The sequence below is a fragment of the Podarcis tiliguerta genome (assembly GCF_965153285.1).
Source record: "Podarcis tiliguerta genome assembly, chromosome: 5".
NCBI classification, from domain to species: Eukaryota; Metazoa; Chordata; class Lepidosauria; order Squamata; family Lacertidae; genus Podarcis; species Podarcis tiliguerta.
This window is the reverse complement of record NC_139538.1, coordinates 79,806,021-79,832,590: the sequence shown is the minus strand read 5'-3', so window position 1 is coordinate 79,832,590 and position 26,570 is coordinate 79,806,021. Positions and strand designations below refer to the sequence as shown.

The 26,570-nt window shown below is 43.3% G+C and overlaps 3 long non-coding RNA genes across 3 annotated transcripts; 1 reads left to right on the top strand and 2 right to left on the bottom strand.

Moving 5' to 3' along the window:
* The first annotated feature begins 475 nt into the window (after positions 1-475).
* On the top strand, positions 476-26,570 carry LOC310677581. Its single transcript, XR_014511300.1, has 3 exons — positions 476-544; positions 4,474-4,564; positions 26,487-26,570. It is a non-coding gene; the product is annotated as an uncharacterized lncRNA (long non-coding RNA).
* On the bottom strand, positions 4,108-5,852 carry LOC310677576. The gene is made up of 2 exons (XR_014511293.1): positions 4,616-5,852; positions 4,108-4,301 (listed from the first exon to the last, which is right to left on the bottom strand). It is a non-coding gene; the product is annotated as an uncharacterized lncRNA (long non-coding RNA).
* Positions 7,622-9,149, bottom strand: LOC310677560. Its single transcript, XR_014511277.1, has 3 exons — positions 9,009-9,149; positions 8,392-8,538; positions 7,622-7,927 (listed from the first exon to the last, which is right to left on the bottom strand). It is a non-coding gene; the product is annotated as an uncharacterized lncRNA (long non-coding RNA).

The window sequence follows — 26,570 nt, the reverse complement described above, 5'->3', positions numbered from 1 at the left end:
GACTTTCCCCACGAGATCAGGGATGGATAGGAAACCAGTGTACCTCTACATGTTGCTGGACTACAACTCCCATCATCCCTGGCTATTGGCCAGGCTGTCTGAGGTTGGGTTGATGGTAGTTGAGGTCCCAACAACATTTTGTGGGCCACAGACTCTAGGCCAGGGTTGCCCAAACTTGGGTCTCCAGCCTTTTTTATTGGACTACAACTCCCATCATCGCTAGCTAGCAGGAACATTGGTCAGGGATGATGGCAATTGTAGTCCCAAAACAGCTGTAGACCCAAAGGCTTATGCTATCCTGCCTTGAACCTTGCAATCCCCATCCTTCTGAATGAGCCATCTGTTATCCACTCGAAAATGGCAGCTGCATGCTTTGCTCTTCCTGTTATCTCTGTGTAATATTTAGCCTTATGCAACACTGTGACATGTACATGATGTCATAGCATCATGACAGCCTACCATTGTTAGGACACTGGCTGCACCCTGACAACCTATGATGTGGGGGCACAGGAATGGAAAGAAATTTGGAGTATCACAAAACAAGGTAAATTGTTCTAAACTTTACAGAGGAGAGACAGAATAAGGCAAGTGGCCGCCATTTTTGGTGGCGGCTCCATGTTTCTGGCATTGTACTAATGCCAGTGTATTGAAAGAAGCAAAGATCACCATTGTCAAAGCAATGATTATTCAATATCAACTTTGTTGGACTGGTCATGTTGTTCGGATGCCTTATTATCAGCTGCCAAAGCAACTACTCTATTCGGAACTTAAAAATGGAAAGCGTAATGCTGGTGGTCAACAAAAGAGGTTCAAAGACTCTCTCAAGGCAAATCTAAAATATGTAGCATAAACACTGATAACTGAGAAACACTGGCTTGCAAGCTCTCCAATTGGATAACAGCCTTTACCAATGGTGTCATGGGTTTTGAAGCCACTCAAACTCAGAACAAAAGGGAGAAACACGCTAAGAGGAAGGCACACTTGGCAAACTGTCACCATGATCAGCTCCCACCCAGAAACCTATGTCTCCACTCTGGAATCCAGAGCATCCAGAATTGGCCTCCGCAGTCATTTACTGATTCACTTTTAAAACTGTGTTTATGGAAGACAATCTTACTTGGCTACGAGTGATCGCCATAGAAGACGACTGTACTAGCCTTTGTTTCGCTTCTTGTATAGCCCCCAAACCTATGCCAATTTGTGGCAAAATGACTTGAATTAATACCTACCACCACCATATTAAAATGTTTTGAGAAAGGAATTTATGTAAACCATGGGGGGGGGGGACGACCTGTGGACTACTTGACTACAACTCAGCATCCTTGGCCATTGGTCATACTGGCTGGAGCTGATGGGATTTGGAGTTTGGCAACATATGGGGGGGGGCACATGGTCCCTACACTGATGTAAAACCCCCCACAAAACCGCAACTTGAAAAAAATAAAACAAAGGGCCTTGTCCCGTTTGCATAATATTTGGGTGGGTCTGAATGTTCTGGTGACAAGAAATAATATGAGCATTTCTTTTGAAGTGCAAATTCCATTCCCTCCTCAATATAGGCTTGCCTCGGTGCAAGCATTACACTGAAGGTAAAAAAAAAAGAGAAAATGGACATTCTGTGCTTGTTAATGACTCTGAAATCAATCTGCAATGGCTGTTTCATCCGCAATTCGGCTGCAGTTTGAAATTTAAGAGAGAGAAAGGGAGTATACATCTGCCTGCCTGGAAGCAAAGTGCAATTCTACACTGAGGCAATATGCATATCAATGGACACTGGCCAGAAACCAGAGCTTTGTGGGTGGAAAAAAAAATCTATTTAACAGACAATGGAAAATCAGCCAGTCTGAAGGCATGTGTTGGCTGTTCCTGGGAAGAAGAAAAGACAGAGTCGTGTGTAGTGGGGAAAATAAGTGCTTTTAGAAGCCCACAAAGCGCAGGTAGAGATGAGAAGAAAAGGATCAAACGTTTCAAGGGATGGCTCACAATTGAAATGTGAACCCCAGGCAATTTTCAAACGCCCTCCAAATAAATCCCATCACTGGTATGTGGCACTTGTTGCCCTTATCCTAACGTTTTTTGTTTGAAGACAAACCTTTCAAGCTCAGATCTATGCTCTGCTCATTGCATCAAGCGACTGCTAAACAAAGCTGGCAAATGATCCCTCCCTCCATCTTTTCAAGCAGATTCAATGGCCCGGTGGCTTTTGATGCATTTCCAGCAGAAGCGGGTGTTAAGCCACCTACACATATTCCACAGCAGCTCCCACTTGTGGAGGTTGTGGCCATTATCATAGCATAGGATATGACCTCTCATATCCACTTCTGGTCCTCTGAGACTTCACTTACTAGCCAATAATTCCTGGTGGGGTAGGGGCAGGCAAATCTGTCAACTTTGGTTTCTCTCAGTTTTTCAGTTTTCCAATTTTGAGTTCAGTTCTGGACATTTCCACATCAGTTTGCATTTAAAAGATAAATAAATACATCGTTACGAAAATGCATCACATTTTTTGTGCAAATTTCTCCCAATAAACACATCATTGTATGCAATTTTGCCTAATATACACATTTTTGCATATCTATTTTCCCCACTGTATTGCATTTCCCGAATTTGAGCCTCCAGCCTTTTTTTAGACTATAACTCCCACCATCCCTAGCTAGCAGGAACAGTGGTCAGGGATGATGGGAACTGTAGTCCCAAAGCAGCTGGAGACTCAAATTTGGGAAACCCTGCTCTAGGTAGTTACTGCTCAGGCTGCTGCTGCCCTCAAAGGCTTACGCTATCCTACCTTGAACCTTGGAATCCCGGCCCGCAAAGCCACCTGCCTGAAGAGGGGCCAAACAGACTTAATAAACAAAAGTAGCTTTCAAAGTGAAGGGTTGTGAGACTTCTGCATGTAGGCAAGTTTTTGTATGGGAAGAACATTCCCTAATATAAGCTGGGAATGGTTCAGCTTGTACAGATCTCATTTCCTTGATCAGCTCCAGGAAAGCGATACCTTTGAGAATGTGCTGGTCCTATATGTAAATGAAAACCTAAACTTCGTATCTCTTGGCAGAGTTTTCTTCTAAACTTCTAGTTTTTATATTCCAGTTATTTAAAGGGAAAGTTCTCAGGCGAGTTTATAAATGGCTCGGTTAAGTAAACAAGTGCATCATATATGCCTTCTTGATGTTGACCAGCCTTCATCAGTCTGGGGTCCTCCAGATGTGTTGAACTCCAGCTCCCGACCGCTTTGGCCAGCATAGTTTGCTGGTTGGGATTAATGGGAGTTGTAGCCCAAACTATCAGGACACCATCTCCAAATGCTTGGTACAGCTTTAAATGCTTCCCAAGTATTTGGCTCACTATGTACCAGGGGATTAAGTATCTCTAAGATATGAAACTGCAAATCTGCCCAGGGACAGGGGGAAGGAGTTATGAACAACATTTTTCTGGCTGCTTCCCAGCGAAGGATATGCATAATACTGAGTGGTATCATTTAACAGAGAAAAGAAGAGAGGAAATCTTCACATTCTTTACCCATCCCTCCTTGCCCCATATAATAAAAAATACGACCGTATATGCATTTCCTCTCACTCAACAGTTTATATGTGAGTCTCTCTACAATGTTTTTATTTTAACATTAGAGGCTCCACAATTTTCACATCCCCCAGTCATCCAAAAGCCCTGTTTAAATGACACTACTTATTGTTCATATGATCCCAATATGGACCTGCTGTATTTTTTCTTCTTTTAAAAAGCCCTCAATAGTTTTCACCAGGGTACCATTAATTGTTACAAAATGTGGTTTGCTTAATGTACTGACATTAAACAAAGCCAGATGTAGCTAAGGAGTGAAATATCCAGATGAAATTATGATTTAACGGAGAAACTATGTGTGGATTAAGGTATACGAGTGCATGTGTGTGTAGCTGACAACCATTGGAAGATGCAATCCATAGCCCCATCTGTCTTTACAAACCAATTCTCTTTATTCTTTTATTGCTGGGATGGTTTTAATATTGTATTCATCTTATACATGTATTGGGAATGGCCTTGGGAGGCCCTTGCAGGGCAGAAAGGTGTTACATAAATGTATAAATAAGATCAATAAAATAAATTTGCCAGTCATTGTCAGATGGTTTTATTTGATGCCAAATCAGTCTTGTGATATGTTCCAGAGTGACTTAAATGCCCATTTACAGAAATTGAGATGTCTCCTTCCAAAGATAGTCTGAGGGTTTTGCAGAAACAAAGAAGGCCTATAACTGGTCTATTCAAGCATGTCACCCCATTGTCCAGAAGAGAAACAGAGTACACCTCTGGGGAAAGAAGAATCAATCAATTTCTGTCACATATGTTCATTCTATCCCATTTTCATTGTCTTTTTTTTAAAAAAAAGTCTGCATAAAGGTTCATATTCAAATATGAATTTGAAATGTGCTTTTTCTCAAAATATACATTTTTAAAAATACTTTGATTTATTTATTTTAGCCAAATATTAAACATCTGGGAAGTGTGCAAGTTGGTGGACAACTCAGCCATACGCAGCTAAGCGATGCAAACCCAGGAGGTGTGGAATCAGGTCAGTCCATTTCAGAATTTGCAAAGAGTGAATTCCTTAAGCATCCCTCACCTTCCTCTGGCACTCTGGGTTCTCCATTCAGACATGCACTGCCCGTCACATCTTTTGCATCCTGTTAGTATCTCCCGTTTCCAGGCTTTCTTCATAATTGCCTTCTTCATCTGGAAGATGAGGTTGATGATATATCTGTCTCTTAATGGAGTGAAGGTGGCCTTCTCATTAGGGAAGATTAACTCATAGGTCATATTATGTTAAATTGATTAAAGTAGGCGCTGGCTGCGTGTATAATAATATCACAGTAATAAGGGTTTAGGAAAGGAAGCTTTCCTGTGTCTGTCCAATTCCAATGTGAGATTTCTGCCTCTCTCTCTCTCACGTACACATTGCTGCCTTTGAGGTGCTAAAACAAAGAAACTCTTGTTAAGTGTGCACAGAGAGGCAGGGATCCATCTTGAAATGTTAGTACTTCTTGCAGATTTGGTCCCATTCACGATAGTGAGTGTCACTACACATGCTGGTTCAGCACTTATGATGGGACAAATCCCAAGTCTCTGGAGCCTTGAGATGATCAAACTGAGCAGAATGTCAGGATGACAAGTTGGAGCCAAAGGACCATTTTGTTTCCTTGAGAGCGTTTTGCTCTCACCTGTGACTCCCCATCCACCAGGCTGCATCAGTGGGTTTTCCAACAGTGCCAGCCCTAGGCCCCTTAGCCATGGTCCATTGATGGGCTCTGCCCCCTAACCCATGCAGCTCTACTTCTTTGTCTGCCTGGCTCTGTCTCCTGAATTCACCAACCTTCACCCACTGCTACAGGGGCTGAGCCTCAATCAACAGAGCAAGACCAATACCACTGCTTATACAGTCGTACCTTGGAAGTTGAACAGAATCCGTTCCAGAAGTCCGTTTGGCTTCCAAAATGTTTGGAAACCAAAGTGCTGCTTCTGATTGGCTGCAGGAAGCTCCTGCAGCCAATCGGAAGCCGTGGAAGCCCCGTTAGACATTTGGGTTCCAAAGAACGTTCGCAAACCGGAACACTCACTTCTGGGTTTGCGGCGTTCAGGAGCCAAAACGTCTGAGTACCAAGGCATTCGGGATCCAAGGTACGACTCTATGTTGGCGCAATGGGGGTCTCTAGTGAGTGTGTATGTTTTAGGTTTTCTTTCAAAGGTAGCGTTTCCCATAAAAAGAAGGCCTGGTTCCCCAAGGGGTCATAGAATTGCCGAGTTAGAAGCAAGCCTGAGGGTCATCTAGTGCAATTCCCTGCAATGCAGAAATCTCAACTTGATCCTACATGACAGCTGGCCATCCAACCTCTTCTTAAAAACCTCCAGTGAAGGAGAGTCTACCACCTTCTGAGTGAGTTGGTTCCACAGTCAAACAGCGCTTACAGTCAGTACGGTGGTACCTCGGGTTAAGTACTTAATTTGTTCCAGAGGTCTGTTCTTAACCTGAAACTGTTCTTAACCTGAAGCACCACTTTAGCTAATGGGGCCTCCTGCTGCCACCGCACCGCCGGAGCACGATTTTTGTTATCATCCCGAATCAAAGTTCTTAACTATTTCTGGTTTAGCGGAGTCTGTAACCTGAAGCATATGTAACTTGAGGCGTATGTAACCTGAGGTACCACTGTACATTATTCCTGATGTTTCGTCGGAATCTCCTTGCTTTGAGATTGTGAAATGTTTGATGAGGGAAAGATTGCTGGCTGTTTCACTAGACTTCTTCCAGGACTTAAAGCTACTGAAGAATGAGGTGGGAAGGAGGAGGTTCCCGCCTCACTTCTCACCTCAGCGCCTCACAGGAAGCCTGAACCTCTGAGAGGGCCTAAGCAGTAGGATGATGGCCTCCTTGATCTGATAAAAAACTCCATCATTGTCCAGTAATGTGTCATCACAGTGGCCAAATTGATGCCTATGGTGATCCCACAAGCGGGGCCTGGGTGAAACAGCACTCTGCCTGCTTGCCTTCCCAGCAACTGGTATTGAGAGGCATAATGCCTCAGAGAGTGGAGGGAGAACACAGCCATTGTGGTTAGTGGCCACTGATAGGCTTATTCTCCAGGACTATGTCTAACCCCCTTCTAAAGCCATCCACATTGCTGAACATCACTACATCCTGAAGGAGCAAATCCCATAGTTTATGTGCTGTGTGGAGCAGCGCTTCATTGTGTGTCCCCTTTAAAGGTGTGCAGTGGTCCTTAACTCATTGTGGGTGCTTCTACTTCTCTTGTGTCAAAATGCCAAACGGTAGCATTGGACTGAAAGAGCATTTCAGATCTGGGAGAGATGCAAAGGGCCCAGAAGAGTACAATGATGTGTCAGCATCCTATTGGCTCCCAGAGCAGAGCAAGGAGCAGGAAAGGAAAGAATAGTTGGCAAAACCAGAAAGATGCATTTCTTCCAGCAGTCAGGCTGCCTAGCAAACCTCTCCCCCGTCTCCTCTCTGTCTTCTCCGGGCTCTTTCTCCTATCCGACAGCCTATTTCTCTTCTCATTACGCCATTGCCGTTCGCCCCAGTGATTAAGTGCACCTTCTTCCGAACCAAGGAAAGCAGTTGCCGCTTGGCTTCTGGAGACATAAATAAACAAAAAAGGTCAGAGACGCAATCCCTGGTGGAAGCAGACAAGGACTGAGACATCCTGATAAACTTTGGCTGTAGAGTTGCAAAGATGGCAATGAATTAAAGGGGATAAAAACGCAACCCAATTATGTATGCAGATGGGGAGGGAGTCTGGAAGTAACTGAACACATCATTTAAAGGAAATAAAAAGGGGGGAGAAACTAGCAACTGATTTAAATGTCTCGGATCCCTGCTGAGACTCATTTCCTAAACCAGGATATGTAGTCTGCCATTCCGTCTGGGTTTTTTCCTCCCCATTTCCTTGGCTTTTTTTCCAATGGCTGGCTTTGTATATATGTGGGGGGAAGGGGGAAGGGATTGTATCAATTTATGTTTTACTTATTGTTTAGAATCCATGATGTCATACACTGAGATCCCTTGGAATCAAATACACCCAGATTTCTGAATTTCAGAGCATTCCACCAACATTTTTATTTCACCCCAGCCCCCCACCTCCAGCCCCACATACAAGTTTGTGATGAGCAGTTTGATTCAAAGAGCTCCTTGACTCCACAGCTTTCAGCTTTCTTGCTCGGAAGTAAAATCCTCTAGAAAAATTGCTCTCCGGCAAAATGGAAAAGGTAGCAGTGCATTTTCTCTGAACCAGGAGAGGTTGTAGGCAGGTAGAAACCAGATTTCGTTGCCAACAGAAATGTAAGGACCATCTCCATGTTCAGTAGCAGGTCCAGGTTAGGTCCAGGTTGCCACATCTCTGTTGCAAAGTGCACATGGAGGTGAGATCTAACCCAAGGATATGATCACTTGTTTGGTTTAAGGAAGCATAAACAGACATATAATTTCAACACACAATTTTAACATGTAATTTCATTATGTGTATTAATTTTAGAACTATTGATATTATTTATAATCATTACATGATTTGCCATTACATTATATGCCAATTTGTTTTAAACTTGATTTTATAAGCATTTCAAAGATCTATTTGATCTGTATTTTAAATCTATATTTTATATACATTTTAAATCTGTATTTCACCTTTATTTTAAATAATATTTTTATGTAAACCAGTTTGCCAATTAAGCGATCTATAAATCCACTGGGCAAGCTGAAACAGACAGGACTTTTGGAAGCGTTGAATTCCTCCCTAAGTGTTGAAAATTGTAGTATTCTGAATTGTTTCTGCACAGCTAGAGTTGAGTTGGATTCTTTAAAATTGGTGGGTCAGAAGAAGTATTGGTACTCACTTTGGGGAGTTTCCATGATGCTCTGATCGTGCCTCCTTCATTACTCACTGTCCCACCAATATGAAGCAATGTGATCAATGGAAGTCATGTCTCCTGTTTGAAAGGAAGCTTCCCCAGTTGAGAAGAAGAGGCCCAGAAGATGACCTCCTGGAAGGACAAGTAACTCTGTCACATTTCTGCATTGGATTGAATCATCTAAGAAAAGCTGCACTTCACTTTTGACTCTTGAAGGTGTCTGCCCATCCATTTATGGGCTAGAGTCACCCCCTCCCCAGTCTTCACTAATCCCATAGACCCATCAGCAGTAATTCATCCTTGGCTGCTAGATTCTATACGTAGCTTTAGCCAGAAGAGACCCAAAGAACAAGGCATGAAAGGTTAATAGAAGGCAGAAAGCTTCCTCGAGTAATCACAAAGGAAAGCCAAGCAGCACTCGAGGCAGATGCTCGTTCGGAAGTGACACTGAACCCCCTCTGGAAGACTCGGCACTGTATCATGCAAAACAGAACACCCTTAATTTAGGATTTAATAGCTCCGAATCTCTGGTGGGTTGAGAGAGGGATATTAATTCTGCCACAATATTGGATTAGAGTGGAGGCAATGGAAATTTGTCTTACCTGTTGTATTGATTTAACTCGAGCAGATAATGGCCTGACATGAAACAGTGGAAATGAAAAGGAATCCGCCTAAGCCTGCAATCCCAATGCGATTCAGAGGATGTTGCAGCAGGGCTACCTGCACGTCGGGGCTGGCTGCCGCATTACGGAGAAGTGTGGCCGGCGCTTCTGCAGGGCTGCGCCGGTAAGCTTTGCCATGAGAAGGCTATGTGCATAATTACAGGGATTGGCAGCAGGAGCAGAGTGGCTTCTGTTCTAGCTAAGGTAAAGGACCATAAGCTAGAACAGAAGCCACTCTGCTTCATGTAAGAGTTGGACTCTTTCAGCGAAGTCCCTCTGTCACGCTACGTTATCTTGTAGCGGCAGGTTTTACAGCGTGGCCCCTCCCAACAGCAACACTGCCCCCCCCGGGAGATGACGATTTGGGGAAGGGGAAGGACCTACATTATCCTTCTAACAAACATTACTTTTAGAATCATACATTTGGAAGGGACCTTCAAGGCCATCAAGACGAACCCTCTGCTCAAAGGTGCCGACTTGAATAAAATATGGGGCGGGGCGGGTAAACCCCGCCCCACATAATCGATCACATGACGTGGTGCATGCACACCATTTGAATGGCAATGCCCATCAACTTAGGGGGCAGCTTCCTCAAATATTTTATTGGGGAGGTCAAAGACCCCTTGGCCCCTAGGAGTTGCCTCTGCTGTTGAAGGAAATCACCAGTACGTCAGGCTTGAGAGAGGGCGTCAATAAGCCTATCCAAAAAACCTCTAACGCAGGGGGGTCTGCCACCTTTTGTGATAGTCCTGCTTCTTTGTCTCCTCCTGTTCCCAAATCTCTCCTGATATGTATTCAGACTGGCTGCAGTTCTCACTCTGGGCCACCAGTATGCAAATGAAGGATTGAGAGTTGCTTTCACCGATTGGTTAGTGAGTTGGAATTTGTTACTGTTACAAGTTATTGAGCATTATATAAGGCAGCCAGCTTCACTGTTGTTCAGAGAGACTTAGAGCACGGCTAACTGCTGTAATAAAGAGCTGTTGCTTAAAAGAGCTGTGTCTGTCGCCTATCTTTCCCACTATACAACACCTCCCATCACAGGACACCTCGCAAAAGAAGTCCTTGCCCAGCTTCAGCCCTTTGGAGCACTGCTGAAAAGTGCCATATAAATGTCATTCTCATGGAAATGCATTGTTTTCCTTGACCCACACCGCTCAATGACTTCCGTTCCTACCAGTTTTACTAGGTGATCTCACATCTACTGCTGAGCATGGTCTTTAAAAGGCTACCTCAATTTTAACTGGAGATCACCTCTTTCCAAAATTCCATGGAGCAAGAGGGGCAGGGGATAAGCAGAGGTTGGCATCATGATTTTCCAGCAGTTTCATAGGGTACAAAAGTATGGCATGTGCACTGCAAAATCCACACCATCTGTTACAGGGTTAGCCATTTGGACTGAAGCTCAGCAGGGAAAGTTATACCATATGAGTGAATCAGGGCCACTGCTTCCTAATTATTGATTTGATATATGGGTATTTATTTGTTTATTGCCTATATATCCCACCTAAGAACATCATAAGAGCCTGATGGATCGGACCAGCGGCCCATCTACCATCCTGTTCTCACACTGGCTAACCAGATGTTTGTGGAAAACCCTCAAGAGCCCTCTCTCCACCTGCGGTTTCCAGCAACTGGTATTCAGAAGCTTTGCAGCCTCCAGCTTTGGAGACAGAGCATAGCCATCACCCTCCAAAGAGCTCAAGGTGGTTCTGTTCCTCTCCTTTTTTTAACCTCAAAACAACTCTGTCAGGTAGGTTAGGCTGAGAGACTGTGGCTGGCCCAAGGTCACCCAGTGAGTTCTGTGGTTTAACAGGACATGTGGGTTCATATGGGAGAGAGCAGTCCTTCCTAGTTACGAGCAATAAAAGACAATTATTATTTGTCATTGTCCATTATCAAGAGCTGGACTAGTCAAAAACCTAGAGAGAGGATCCTGTTTTGTATATCCAAAGAGCATCCGTACTACAGAATCCAACACAGAATTTGGAATCCCGAGAATGGGGGCAGTGTTGGTTGGGGTTGTGTTGTTTTTTTTAGGACTGTTTTTAGGCCTTATAGAGAGATATTTGAACATGATTAGGTGGTCTTGGTGAAACTAGGTAGCCAGTGCAGCTGTGACATATGAGTTACAACCAGGATGACCTGGCAAAATTCATTACTTGAAGTGGAGATTCAATTTCACAGTGGCTTTGATAAGAGGGGCTCCTGTACTCATGCGTCAAAGTCAATAAGACTTTTGTATTGGGTAAGAGAGTCTCATGGGCAACAGTGTTCGGGTCCTCGATTCCATCATCTCCTGTCTCTTTGTCAGATACTGTTCTGCTAAAAAGGCCAATCAGGAAAAGTTCTGCCAGTCTGCTCTAATAGGTTTTTTCCCTCTGATCTAACCTGACACCTTTGATGACAAGAAGGTGAACTGTGAAATGTCTTGAGAGTGCGATGGGATTATACTTCCTCCCACCAATCAAGCCAAAAATCTCCCTCCCCTTTGATGCTCTGATGTAGACTTGCCTGCTTTAATTCACATCTCCAAACCATAGGGAAATGATCCATGGCACAACTAGGTCACGACAGGCACAAGAAGAAATATGAGTGTGCCTGTGGAACTCTGCCAAAGCTGGAACTATTCATTTTGGGTCTGAGCTTTAGAGATGTTCAGCACTGGATGAGAGATGCAGGTGCTCTCTGACTTGTACGATCATATACAGACCGGCGTGGAAAGCCAGCATGGTATAACCCTGGGAGATCAGGGTTCAAGCTATGAAGCTCACCATGAGCCACATTCTCAGCCTAGCATAACTCACATAATTTGTGTAATGATAATTGAGGAGGGGAAGAACCATGTATACTATACTACCTTGTGCTCTGTAAAGGAAAGGTGTGTGGGGGGGTATATATATTTATATACCTATATCCATATATATGTATTTAAAACTCAATAATATTTTTCCTTTTGTGGGCAAACAAATAGGGCTTGCAGAGGAAAACCTCCCAGTGGATTATGTCTCCAAACCAATTAGCATTAAGCTCATAGAGATGAGTGTGTGTGTGTGTGTGTGTGTGTGTACACACACATACACAAAACAGAGGTCTTGCAAACTTAAATGTTTCAGCTGATTGCCAGCCTTTTAACAAACTGATCTAATCTATCACCTCTTTTTATAAAGAAAAATATATATATTCTGTTTTTCCACCCACTGGGATCTCCATGCAACTAACAACAATATAAACAAGCCAACACAATTAATAAATAATGTCCCTAAAGGCAGATAGATTATTTATATCTCTCTCACTGTTAGGAGATTCTGAATGTGCACCCTTGCTTTGTAAATTGAAAACAAGGTATGAGGCCATGGGGATTCGAATAACCAACAAAATAACCTGCAGACCTCAAGACTGAAGTAACCCATCCTTGGTAGAAAAGGCAAACACCACTCACTCCTCTTGTGAAATAGCCAAGTGAAATAGAAACATCTCCATAAATCTTTTTAAAGTGCTGACAATAAAGCTGACCTGGGAAATTTTCTGAAACAGGGCACTTCAAAACATGGGAAGGGTCACTCAGTCCCACTGTGTCCCCATTTCACCACCTCCTTTTTTTGTTTTGTTTTTCAGGTCCACAATAATTGCCCAAAGCCCCATTGCTTTAATTCAGGATTTGCAGTCTCATAACCAGTGTTGCTTGGGAATTCTAAGAAAAGTTTGGTCTGCCATCTTCATTCAAAATGGTGCCCAGTTGCATCCAAACAAACAGGAAAACCTGTTCCTTGATGTCAGGAATCTTCATGCAAAATTTTGTTATGAAAACACATAGCGAACAAACAACTTTCCAAAACAGTGGCTATATCCTTATCAGTAGTTGTGTGTATGTGGTGCTCTTTCAGGAATTAAAAAACACACCTACCTGTTTCAGGGGCTTTCTTCCAGAGAGGGGAGCACTTTCTTGAGGAATGCATTACGTATATACTGGAGAAATCCATCTGGTTGTGAATTCTCCTCTTGTATCAAACCAAGCGCATGCGTGCAGGGAGATTAAAACATAGCTGTATTTTGGTCTAGGCAACATATTCTCTTTCCATTTGGAAGAACAACAAAGCCAACTGTCAGCTGTGCAAATAATAGGACATTTATTTTTGCAGCAATAAACATCTGAGAAGTTCTATCCAAGCCACCCAAACAATATTACAATTCAGTGCAAAAATAAGCATCCCACAGCCCTTTCGGGGAGAAAGGAAAATATGCTGATACATCGGCTCGAGGGGGGAATTTAGACGGCTGCTTGCCTTTCCATCCACCATGGGCAGATCCCAGGAACAGGGATGCCTCAAGAGATCAGTTGTCAGGTACCAGCACCTGAGAGAACAGAACACAGATTTCCCCCCACCCCTTGTCCAGAGAACACATCTTCCCTGTCTAAACTCCCTTGCCAATTGAGATCACTGGATGGGACCCTGCTAATGATATCATCTTCAAAAGAAAGCAGGCAGGATCCAAACACCTCCACGCACCAAATTTCTGCTCACACAGATAGTGCCTTCTTCTTTTGACCACTCCTTGTGCCTCACTAGCTGTCACTCTAGAAGACCCCTGTCTGGGGAAAACCTGCTGGAAAGCCACCATATGCAAACAGCAAACAACAGTCAATATTTCAGCCAATGGCAAGCAGAAGTGGAGGCTGGGCTTCTTAGCAGCAACACCAAGGCTCAGGAATGAGTGACCAGAGGCGGCATAACGTCACTATGATGTATGTGGCCCCTCTGTTTTGCCATACCATCACAAGTCGAAGGATGGATTCAAAGATTCTTAGCTGCATTCTGGGATCTTTATGTGTTCATTGTTTCTTGTGGTTAGATTTTTTTTTTTTTTAAAAAAGATTTCCAGTCGCTCTAATTGTGACAGTATTTTTTAGAAAAATAAATTATAAGCTGCCTTAAGCTTGTAGGGAGATAGCTAAATATTAAAAGTAAACAAATCAGTATTTTGTGCTATGCAGATAATGATAGATTCTTCCCATTTCCTTAACTCATTGGATATTTATCAGGCTTTGATTGGTTCTCAGTCTCCAGGTCCTGTTTCTGATTGGCTGGGAGGACTGAATTGCTTTTCAGCCCAAAGGGAACCACCCAGGCATGAGTATTCTGTTGTCAGTCAATAACCAGTAAGTAAATGGAGACCACATACCAAGGAGCTGAAAACATCTCTGGAAAGCCTGGACCATGGATGGAAGACTTCATTGGAGACCACATACCAATGAAGTCTTCCATCCATACCCCCAGACTTTCCAGAGACCTTTTCAGTTCCTTAGGTTCTTTTTGTTGTTGTTTTGGCTTTTACACTTCCATGGATACTGAGCCCAACTCAAAGGCATGGATAGTGTTTATTGTCTTCCATCCAACATACCAGTCTCAATGACCTCCTCCAGGTGAGCTGTTGCCAATTGGCAATTGGTGGAACTCAGCCCACTGTGAGAAAGATGGAGGAAAACAGAGAATGTGGTACACTCGAACCAGGAACATCCGATCAGAAACACCCAAATTGGATTTAGGAGGTGGAGTGAAATAATTCTGTGGGGATTCGGTCTCTTGATGGTTTGTTACATTTGTATACCATGCTTCTTACGATACAGCAGGGGTGGAGAACCTCAAGCCCCAGGGCCCAAATGCCATGGCCCCTGGGCCTGTCTCTTTGGTCCTTGGGGTCTCCCCAGGCAACACCCATCACTAGCATTGCTTCACAACCTCCTTGAGCGTTTCTGCTTGTGTCCTTGAACTGTGACAATTACTCTTGGATGCCTGGGTAGAGCACAGAGGGGAGTGTGTGAATGTCTGTAGAGATTAGCCTACCATGCAAAGCACATTCTATATAGCATACAACACATTCATTGCTCTGTCTGCTTTTGCCTTTGGCCCCATTCATCACTGGGAAGTTTGCCCAGAAAGTTTTCCCACCTCATCTATAGAAAATTGTTTCTGTAGAGGACCTGGTGCCTGTCCAGTGAAAGGAGTAAATCTTCCAGAGCTTTGGGCTCCCCAAAAGGATAAGAATAAATAACTGTGAGCTACAACTGCTGAGCAATAGCAATAAAGTGCCTGCTTAGGGGGTCAAGCCCTTAATCTGAGCAGAAAACGGATAGTGCAATAGGGTTGCATGGAAATATAAGTCGGTGGTCTTGGGGTGCGCGGGTTTCTGTATGCATAACCTGAAATAATGAGCATTTTTACATGTTTCTTTTTCATAGAATCATAGAATGGTAGAGTTGGAAGGGACCACGAGGGTCGTCTAGTTGAACCCCTGCAACCTAGGAATATTTTGCCCAACGTGGGGCTTGAACCCACAATTCTGCTATTAAGGGTCTCATGCTCCATCGACGAATTTTAACTATCTCTAGGACTTGAGAGCAGGGGAAGGAAGTTTCCATACAGATTTGGAATTTGGGCAAGTTGAAATCAGGGTATCAAAATTCCTGATACTCTTCAGTTTGAGGAATTCAACAGACGGGGAACGTAAGCGAAATTTCAGTTTAGCTCTTCTGCCCCTCACTTCCAAGATGCTTCTCCTTCCGCAGCAGTGGGAGGATGAAAAAGGCTGTTTGCTTCCATGCTGGAAAAGCAGGCTCTCAAAACCTGGTCTCTTGAGCCAGCATCCCAGAAGCTGTGCCTGTTCCCTCCCAATAAACCTTCCACAATAAACTGTGTGGGATTGGCTTTCAATTATGTAAGCATCGCCAGCCAAGTCAGCTTGCAGATAAATTATTTATGCCAAGTCGCTGAATGCACGGCTGCATGAACAATGTGTTCGCATTAATAAACCCAACTGCAAACTCAAAACAGATCTGGGGCAGGAAAATTGAAGCAGAAAACCCTACATACCACTAGATATAATGCCATCAAATTTCAATGGCATTGACTTTTTGCTTATTGCATTTTTTCACATTACTCTCCAGTGTGCTAAAATAAGGACTCATTTTGCTCTGCCTTATCTTTTATTTGGTTTACAAGGGTTATGCAGAAGACAGCAGTGGCTGTCTTCAACCAAGCGCCCTCCAGATGTTTTGAACTACAGCTCCCATCAACCCTAGCTATTCTGGCTAGGGCTGATGGGGGTTGTAGTCCAAAATAACTGGATTAATTTATTATTTATATGCTGCCCAATTATTATTTATATGTTGCCCCAGCCACTCTGGGTGGCTCTCAACAGAATATTAAAAACACAATAATATATCAAACATTAAAAACTTCCTTATGCAGGGCTGCCTTCAGATGTCTTATAAAAGAAGATAGTTGTTTATTTCTGTTTGAAACCAGTTTGGCTAAGACTTCCTTAGAGGAAATGAAGACTGGGGAGGCTGTAAATGTCTGGGATTTTGGTGCAAATACAAAGTTGCTGCTTTTCCCAATCAGTGTCCTGGACATGTTTTTTATTTATTTACATTGTTTATATAATGTAAATAAACAAACATATTTTAGTGCACAGTGGTACCTCTGGATATGAACGGGATCCGTTCCGGAGCCCCGTTCACATCCAGAAGCAAACGTAACTAGCGATGTCACGTCTGCGCACGCGTGCATCGCTTTTCGTCGCTTCTGCGCATGCGTGTGACATCATTTTGAGTGTCTGCGCATGCGCAAGCGGCGAAACCCAGAAGTAACGCACTCCGTTACTTTCGGGTTGCCGCGGAGCGCAACTCGAACGCGCTCAACCCGAAGTGCTTTCAACCCGAGGTATGACTGCAGCGTAAATAAATATATTTCTTTATTTTAGTGTAAACTAAAAGAGACAATGAAATTCAAAAATGCAGTAATGCATACTGATAAGAGCTTGATACTGCTGGTAATGGATATGCTTGTGTTTCTATTTTACTCATGTGCAAACTTGCATGTTACACATGTATTCAAGGAAAGCACGGCATAGGGGAGTCTCTAATCTAGAGACAGTTGCATGTCCCAGTGCTTATTGAACTATGTAGCTGGTGTAGTCTTGCTTGCTTGGGAGAATTAGCAAGCACCGATGAATGTCAATATAAACACAGATCTCCAAATTCACAGTTATGCATGAATCTAGGGTGTTCCAGCACTCCAAAGCTCACCCTGGGTGTTCCATCAGTTTTCATGGCAAATTAATGAGTGGTGTTTGGCTCTGCATAAAAGGGAATTGTTATTCATAATGTAACGACATAGTGTACGGTATGCTGATGTTACTCCTTCCAAATGACATCCCTGACCTTTAGCTACTATGGCAACATGTGTCATTCCAGGGCACTCTGGGGACAAAATGTTGGCTCCCTCCCTTCTTCTCTCCCCCACCCTTCTATAGTGGCAAATATTCATAGAGGGGGGAAATATGCAAACTGGCCTTTTTCTAAGGGGTGAGGAGGTGAAAAAAAAAAGGGGGAAATCAGATTTTTTTCTAAGAAAAAAAAATTTCCTTCTGAAATTTCAAAGAAATTTCAGCTCCACTCCATTAGGGACACTTGTCTGTTGGAGATGTTACAGCCCTATTTCCATAGGTAGCATTTGGCATGCCATGGAATTCTACTGGAAATGGAAATTGGAGCAGAAATTGCTTCAATTTGCATGTTCATCTGAGGTGCAGGACAAAAATCACACAAGCCAATATGCATGGTATTTTTTTTATTTTTTTATTTTTTATTTTATTTTTTTAATTATTTTCAATCTGCAAACATTATGTAAATAATCTCATTGTTTTTTACATTGTTGTTGACGTTTCCCTTCTGTTGAAATGCACTGAAACTAATTATGTAAGCTGGTAGCAAGACACATAGTAAAGTGGTACCTCTGGATGCGAATGGGCCCGTGTGGGTCATGTTTCGCCGCTTCCGCGCATGCGTTTGACGTCATTTTGAGTGTCTGCGCATGCATTACTTCTGGGTTGCGCTCCATTACTTCCAGGTCGCCGCGGAGCACAACCCGAAAATGCTTAACTTGAAGCGTATTCAACCCAAGGTATGACCGTATACATTGTAGCAGAAGCTGAACTGTAGTAGTAGAGAAACAGTGCTGAATGTGACAAAAACAGGAAGAGATGGAAATTGCTGCCTCCTTACATTCCTAGTAAGGATGACACTCCACACATTATGTGTGCCTGCTGCAGAATGCATATTTATTCATTCTGAAACAACTGACCTCATAATGTCCTATCAAATGGTGGGTTGTGCACTATGCAGTGCTTTAGCGCTCAAGCATGCGTTATGTGACCTGCATATGCAACTAGAAGAGAGATATGCTGGGGTCCTCCCCTCCCCACCAGAGTTAACAAGATTCCAAGAAAGGCAAGAAATGAATTGGATACTTGAAGGTTAACCACTGTAGTTGCAGTGTGTGTGCTCACACTCACCCTTTTTTAAAATGGCAATTCAGAAATATTACCCCACTCAAAGCACCACAGAGCCAATAATTTACCTGGGGATGGGACCACAAAATTGGGGCTGCCACAAGTGAAACTACCGAACTATAAAGCACCATTAGAATAATCAGTCTAATAGTCCTGCATAACTGTCTTCCCCAGAGATGATTGCAGCCCACCTTGGTTCATACTGTGCTGTATTCAGCTGGGAACACATGGAGTTACCCTAACAGAATCACGAACATTGGGGGGGGGTACAATTTTTCAACCTGCTCATTCCCATGCCTGTTCAGAGTTGCAGCTCAATTTGACTCGGCTTGGGGGGGGGGGTCCATTCAGCAGCTACGGAACTAAAAGCCATTGGAGGTTTGGAAATCATATTCAAGGCAGTCAGGTTGCAAGGTGTTAACTTTACTGGCCATGCAAATCCCAGAATGAGAAATAGCTTCCATGCTTCTTTCCTAATGTGACTTCATTGCACCTGAAATTACATTGCAGAAATAGTATTTTGAACTCCCGTTTCCCAACGGAAAGCTTAGGTCAGGCAAAAGTAGCCTGGAGGGATACATTTGCCTGATTAAATCTGATATATTCTGAGTATCCTGCCTTGCTTTTAGCTTTTTCCTAGTCCATTTATTCTCGGCTAGTAATCAACCTCAGCAGCCACCTATTAGAATGATTACTGCTTTACAATATGTAATGTGTAATGCGTCGAGCTGACTGTTTCTTGCATATGAAATATAAGAGGGGAAACAGAAAGATTTTGACTTTGTCATTTACTGCATCCAATCACATCTAGGAAAATGCATTTTTCAGTGGGGGGAGAACTCCACCTCACAAAAGTGAACTGCTGGAGATTTGGGCCTACAAGACCAGTTGAACCAGGGATTTGATGGCTGCACACCACAGGCCAATCTTGATGTAACCTGAGTAGTGTCTGTTTCCCTGCCACTGCTTCGCCTGGCCAGGGCAAAGGCGGTCGTCCTCTTATATACCTGCTGGCATTGACAAGGCATCTGATCCTCACCTGAAACTCATAACTCTCCTGACAGGTCATTTGTTCTGCAGCCACAGTGTGGAAATAAAGGATGAGATTGCCCACCAGATACCAGGCACTCTACTATTCAAATTAGGCCCCAGTATTTTTGTTACAATCCCCATCTCAATTAAGTAATCGATTTTAATCTAGAATTTAAATTCTCAAAACTTTCTTATTTGTTAATTTGAACAAGTAAACTACTGCTCTCACTTCATTACAAACAGTATTTCTACCTGCAACACACTTGAGCAAACCTGCTCCTCTTTCTTTCACATATATTTTGTTGCCATTTGCAACTGTAGCTGCCTCTGATTAGTTATCATTTAACTCTTTGGGGAAATAATTAGCATCACACGTCATGTGCATGGAAGTTGCCGAACCAATTAACCAACTAGAAGGATTACTGTTAATCACACCAGTTTTCCTATAACTTAATATTGCTGGATAGTTCTGATGAACTGCAAAAGCATTTTTAGTTTGCCTTCTGTTGCCACCCTGGAACTTTTCTTTATTGGTGCCACTTTGTTTTGTACGATTCCTTGCAAATGAAGGAAAACAACTTTTTTGCTTGTATGTGTTGATAATATAAGTTTGGTTACCGAGAACAAACAAGATTGTACAAAAACAAGATTGGGCACAGGCCTGACCAGGACATAGGTGTCCTGACTGTGACAAAGGTGACCTGTGTGATTGCTTGCTTGATTAACAGCTGTTGGGAACTTCAAGATTCCTGCTCTCCTTTCTTATGGTCTTTGTACTGGACCTGGAGACTCCAATAGATAGCATTCCATGTCAAGAAGGAGGGCAAATGGGCACCCTCTCAAATGACAGGGCAGGAGCTACATGGAGCAGGGCCTTTTCACTGGTGGTGCCCATTGTATACCTTTCTCTCCCCACACCTGTTCTCTTTTGGCATGTATTTTGGAGCTTTATAATTTAGGAAGACTTTGGAAGAACTGGTTGACAAATCTTATCAGTCACTAACATATGAGCAGATTTTATTTGCTGCTATTCTGGGCTTCTGGTGCACCAGGGTTTACACCAGCGTAATAGAGTTAGCCAGGATGCCAGAATGGATACAGATTTTGCAGACTTTGGTTGTGAACTGTGGCCCTACAAAAAAAAAAAAGATTCAAGTTGCACGCCACTGCTTCAAATTGGGCCCCACTGGCTATCCTTGAGTCTCATAGTTGCTGGGCGTGAGTTGCCCTGCCCTTGCATGAAGTCTTGGGTTTGCAATTTTGGGAGAGGGGAGACTGTGGCACTGGGGAGCGGGAGGCTGGCGAGGCCCTTTAGATTTAGAAGCCTGAGTTTCCCTGCCCTCGCATGAAGTCTTGGGTTTGCAATTTTGGAAGAGGGGAGTCTTCGGCACTGGGGAGCGGGCAGGCTGGTGAGGCCCCCTAGATTTAGAGGCCCTAGGCATCAGCCTGCTAAGCCTATACATAAATCTGGCACTGGTCCCTCCTCCCGAGATGAGAAAGAATTGGGAAAGAGGGAATGGTGACAAGGGATGAATTTGACCTGCTACAGTTGCAGTTAGATGAAATGGTTTGATTCCTTGAGCAGAGCAGGATAAAAGGAACAAAGGTGATACAAGGCTATACAGTGATACCTCGGGTTACAAACGTTTCGGGTTACAAACGCTTCAGGTTACAGACTCTGCTAACCTGGAAGTAGTACCTCGGGTTAAGAACTTTACTTCAGGATGAGAACACAAATCGCGCGGTGGCAGCGGGAGGCCCCATTAGCTAAAGTGGTACCTCAGGTTAAGAACAGTTTCAGGTTAAGAACAGACCTCTGGAACGAATTAAGTTCTTAACCCGAGGTACCACTGTATTAGCAAAAGCTTTTGTGGGTCCTGCATTGGCGTTCTTGTTGTTGCAGGTCACATGGTATTCCCCCAGCCTTGAAAGGTTCACCAAAAAGGGGGAGTTCTTCTGATATGTGCTGTGAACTGCCCTGTGATCTTCGGATGAAGGGCAGTATTCAAATTTAATAAATAAATAAATAAAAATATATAAACTGCAGCACAACTAAGGATCTCAGTGAGGATCTTGAACAAAGAGGACCATTTATATTTAATAAAGCAGTTGTTGCATGTTAAGTACCCATGGCCTGTAAATAAAGCATCTATTGAAGTCTAATTATCTTAAGAGGTGCATCTAGCTCTTTGTGTAATTAATTGCACATTACACATTCAAATCAATGCATTTGCTAGTGGTAGCTCAGCAGACTGGCGATGAGTATTCTACTTATCAATTAAGTGCCATTGCTGTATCAAATTAATTAGATATCAGCGAATGTGTGAAACAGCTATTCATGTCTTGGGCAATATCAAATAAGTGACATTTCAGCAAGAGGTCTTTATGCTTGCAGCTGATCCAAATAGTGTGTTCTTTGAGGGCAATTTCACACAGACCCTCCCGCAGTCCAACTTTCACACAAGTGCATTACTGTGCAGATGCCATTACAGCATGAGTATATGAGGCAGGTATGAGGCTACAAGGGTACCTGGAGCCCTTTTCAGGCATTGATTACCCATTGCAATTCAAATTGCACCAGGAAGAGTGTCAATGTGCTGGCTGGGCCCATCCCCTCCATTGCATCCTTGAACTCAGCTCTGATGCCCTCTGCACATTGGAGGGCAAACACCCTCAGTAGGAAGCATCCTGACAGAGGTTGTGACAGAGAGGGTGGGGCAAACCATTGTGCCCCCTGCTCTCTCACGTGATTCTAATCAGGGCCAGCCCAAGGCATTTTGTTGTCTGAGGGTGCTAAGATTGGTGGAAATTGCTAAGATGTATAAGACTGAATCAGCTAAGTGCTGGAGATGCAATGAGGTCGCGGGTACATTCTTTCATATGTGGTGGACCTGTAAAAGAGTAAAAGAATACTGGGAAATAATTTATAATGAACTGAAAAAAATGTTTTAAAGCACCTTTCCAAAAAGGAAAAAAGGGGAAAAAAACCAGAGTCTTTTTTGTTGGGGATAATTCAGGTGGAAATTCCCAGGTGTCAAAAAAAGACTATTTATGTATGCCACTACAGTGACCCGTGTTTTGTTAGCCCCAAAATGGAAAATGAATGAGGTCCCAACCAAAGAAGAATGGCAACTTAAACTGATGGAATATGCGCAGCTTGTAGATCTAACTTACAGAATACGAGAAGAACATTCGTTTAAAGAAGATTGGGAAATGTTTATTGAATATATGGGGGGAAATTGCGTACACTTGAAAACTTTGGTAGTATTAAGATAAATCCAACAGTGTAAGTTTTGATGGAAGTAATAATGGAATACTGAATGGTTTAGTTTATATAAAATATGCAGGGATTTATGCTATGCAAAATGAACCATGGAAAGAGAGGAAGGGGAGTCATTGATATTTTAAGGTTGTTTAAATGAATATTCTAAATTGTATATATATATATATATATATATATATATATATATATATATATATATGGGTCATTTTATATTTATAGGGGACGTTAGTCCTTTGTCCTCAGAAGCTAGAGAAGGCACTTTTTTGACACTTGAGATGTATATTTTAAGGACACATCTAATTTTGCTAATTTTAATGTTGCGTTGAATTGCATTTAATGCTGTTTTTTAATTGTTGCAACCAACCCTGGAACCTTAGACTGCAGGGTGGGTAATTAGAAATAATTATAAGTATAATAATGGCTAGGCACAGCTTGCTCCCCCAATCAAGGTGCATAGTCCCCAAGGCTGGCCAAGTTATTTCAGTACTGAGGTAGAAAAAGCCCAAGCACTTTTTCCTGGAAGTAAAGACAGAATAATAATAAACAACAATGCGCCACCTTTTTGTGACATTCAGAATCAGCTGCCCGAGGCAACTGCCTCACTCTGCCTAATTGTAAGACTGGCCCTTATTCTGACCATGTGGTGGGATTGAGTGCAAAACTGGGTTGTAGGAAACAGAAAAGAAACTGAAGTCTGGAACAGCTACGGTGAACCGGTGTCTTAAGGAGGCTCTTGAACGTAGTAACAGAGGAAGTGTGTTTGATATCAGGTACAAGGGCATCCCAGGGGCAGGGAGCTGCAAGTTGGAAAGGATGCAGGCGGAGAACCGAAAAGGTCATCTTAGGTTTAACTAGGGGATTGGTGCTTATTGTTGGGAAAACATTTTCAGCCCAGTTGGAAACAGGGTACTGGATTTGATGGAGCATTGGTTCAGTCTAGAAAGTTCTAAGCTAGCATTTGTCCTGAAATGCTAGCATTGTATGTGTAGGCAGTTTTTTCTTCAAGGGGAGGATTTCAAAGATTCAACCCATTATTGCCTGTTGTCTGAAATAATATAAACTAGATGCAGATAAATCACATACCCTCCAACATTTCTCCGATGGAAATAGGGACGGCCTATTCCATCATCGTCGTCATCATTGTTCTTGTTTTTATATTTATATCCCACCCACCTGACAGAGTTGCCCCAGCCACTTTAGGCAACTTCCAACATCTATAGAAACATAATCAAATGTTAAACATTTTTTAAAAAACTTCTCTACACAGGGCTGCCTTCAGATGTCTTCTAAAGGTTGGTGTAGTGGTTAAGAGTCTCGTAATCTGGGGAACTGGGTTCGCGTCTCCGCTCCTCCACATGCAGCTGCTGGGTGACCTTGGGCTAGTCACACTTCTTTGAAGTCTCTCAGCCCCACTCACCTCACAGAGTGTTTGTTGTGGGGGAGGAAGGGAAAGGAGAATGTTAGCTGCTTTGAGACTCCTTGGGGTAGTGATAAAGCAGGATGTCAAATCCAAACTCTTCTTCTTCATAATCTTTACTTATCTCCTTGGCTCGGGGATCATGTAACTCCAACATTTCTCCAACAAAAATAGGGAGTCCTACCATAACCGCCAACATTTCTCTGATGGAAATAGGTACATCCTAAGGAAAAGCAGGGCATTCTGGGATCAGATCAGAAACTGGGGTGCCTTCTGTAAATCTGCAACTGTCCCTGGGAAATAGGGACACTTGGAGGGTCTGCAATCACAGTAGCTGACCTATTCATCTGCTTTAGCTCTGAAGCACAGACAAAGGGCAGTTGGCGAGCTGCAAGCAAAGCTCTAAATTAGTTCTTCTTTTATGCAACACAGATGCTAATTCTTTAGGTCCTGGGGTCAGGGCCTATGCAAAAAGAACGCTATGCAAATAATCCCACAAAACTCTCCAACAGTTTCTCAGGTGTGGGGCTCACCCTGAGTTGCTGCTGCTGTAGCACAACTTATTCCCCCCCCCCAAGGTTTCGTGGGGGGAGGCTGTTGCTATTACAAGTAGCGGAACTGGGTGCCATTCCAGCCTGGCCAAACATTTTGATTCCACAATGCCCTAGGCCTAGCATGATTCTGAGTCTCCCCCCCTCTCTTGGTGGTGCTACAAATGATGGTTCCGAATATTTGGTTAAAAACCTGCAAAATTGTTTTCTTTTTAATAAAGGCGTGAGGAGAAACCTCAGAAATTTTCTCAGGGGGGGGGAAATGTCTTCTGCGAAATTTCACATCAGGATTTCTGGGCATTTCAGATTATCCCCTTGGACCACTGGTTGCCTCTCCTTACAAGAGAGAGTCATAGCCTGGAATTTCTCAAGGGGCTATGGCACATCCTTACTCAAGCATCCTTACCATGCTTCCCCCCTTTCTTTTGTTCCAGCAGTGTCCCTGCTGAGTTGTTCCTTTTCCTCATGAAGGTGTGGTAGGATGAGACCCCTGAAACTCATTTTCGCTGGTGACCTAATCAAGGCTTTGAACCCAAGTGTCCTAAGATGAAAGGCTATTGCACATATTTTTCATTTGAAAAGCCATTTGGAGAGCACATAGACCTTTTCCCCCTGAGAGGAGGTGTCAGATTGATGTACTGCAGCACAAAATGGGAGTGTAAATGTATGTGATGTTCATGGACTAGTGAATAGGGCTAGTTTACTATGAAATGAATTACTGGCAAAACAAATGGGTCAGCTCCTAAGCCAGACACTCTTTTTGCTTTTTGACTTTTCGAGGCACCGTTAACCAAAGGAAGGCTCCGAAAGGTGTTGATTCCCGACACTTTTCTAATGATCCTGTCATTTCGCTGAAAAATGTTTTAAGTGCTGCTGAAGATTTGTTCTCATTTTTATTTTAAATGGAACAAGGACAGAGAAAAGAGCTCGAGAGGGATGGCAGGCTCAGAAATGGCTTATTGCTATATTGTCATAATGGGAAGAATTCATTTGGTTAAGGGCTTTGGGGGTAATAAACGCAGCCTCTAAATTAAAGCAGCCTTCAGAGTTAATAGCCGCAAAGACTTACTCCGGTTCTTTCTGTCACAACTGTTAAAGTGCAAATAAGCATGGGGCTGGTTTATTGCGTGTGTGTGAGGAAGGACACGCCAGCTTCTTTCTAAATATGAAATGGTGCAGCTACCTGCATATTATGAAGCAATAACCTCTCAAACACTTAATTGAGGGAAATACCTCTGTGTGGTAGAAACCCACCACTGCCAGTATCCTATGACTGCTAGGATCTGCCATGCCTCGAAGCAGCATCCCCAGACCCATCAGCACGACTGTGTCCCTTGTGGTGAACCACTTGAGGCTATCCACCTCCTGCTCAAATATCCCAGATAGCCTCCTGAAACGGCCAATCCATAAATATCTCTGAATATGGGGTAGATCATGGGTAGGCAAACTAAGGCCCGGGGGCTGGATCTGGCCCAATCGCCTTCTAAATCCGGCCAGCAGACGGTCCGGGAATCAGTGTGTTTTACACAAATAGAATGTGTCCTTTTATTTAAAATGCATCTCTGAGTTATTTGTGGGGCATAGGAATTCATTCACCCCCCCCCCAATATAGTCCGGCCCCCCACAAGGTCTGAGGGACAGTGGACCGGCCCCCTGCTGAAAAAGTTTGTTGACCCCTGGGGTAGATTGTTGCTTGGGCATACTAGCTCAGGCCTTTGTGTCTCAATGTTTTCTTATATCCACCTCCAGCCAGCTTATCGGTTGCCTTTTTTTGCATCCAGTTCCCTTTGGATTTGAATTTGACTCTGACCAGTAAATGATGTGACAGCCCTGCATTTTGTCTTGATGACCAAGTTCCCTGGGAG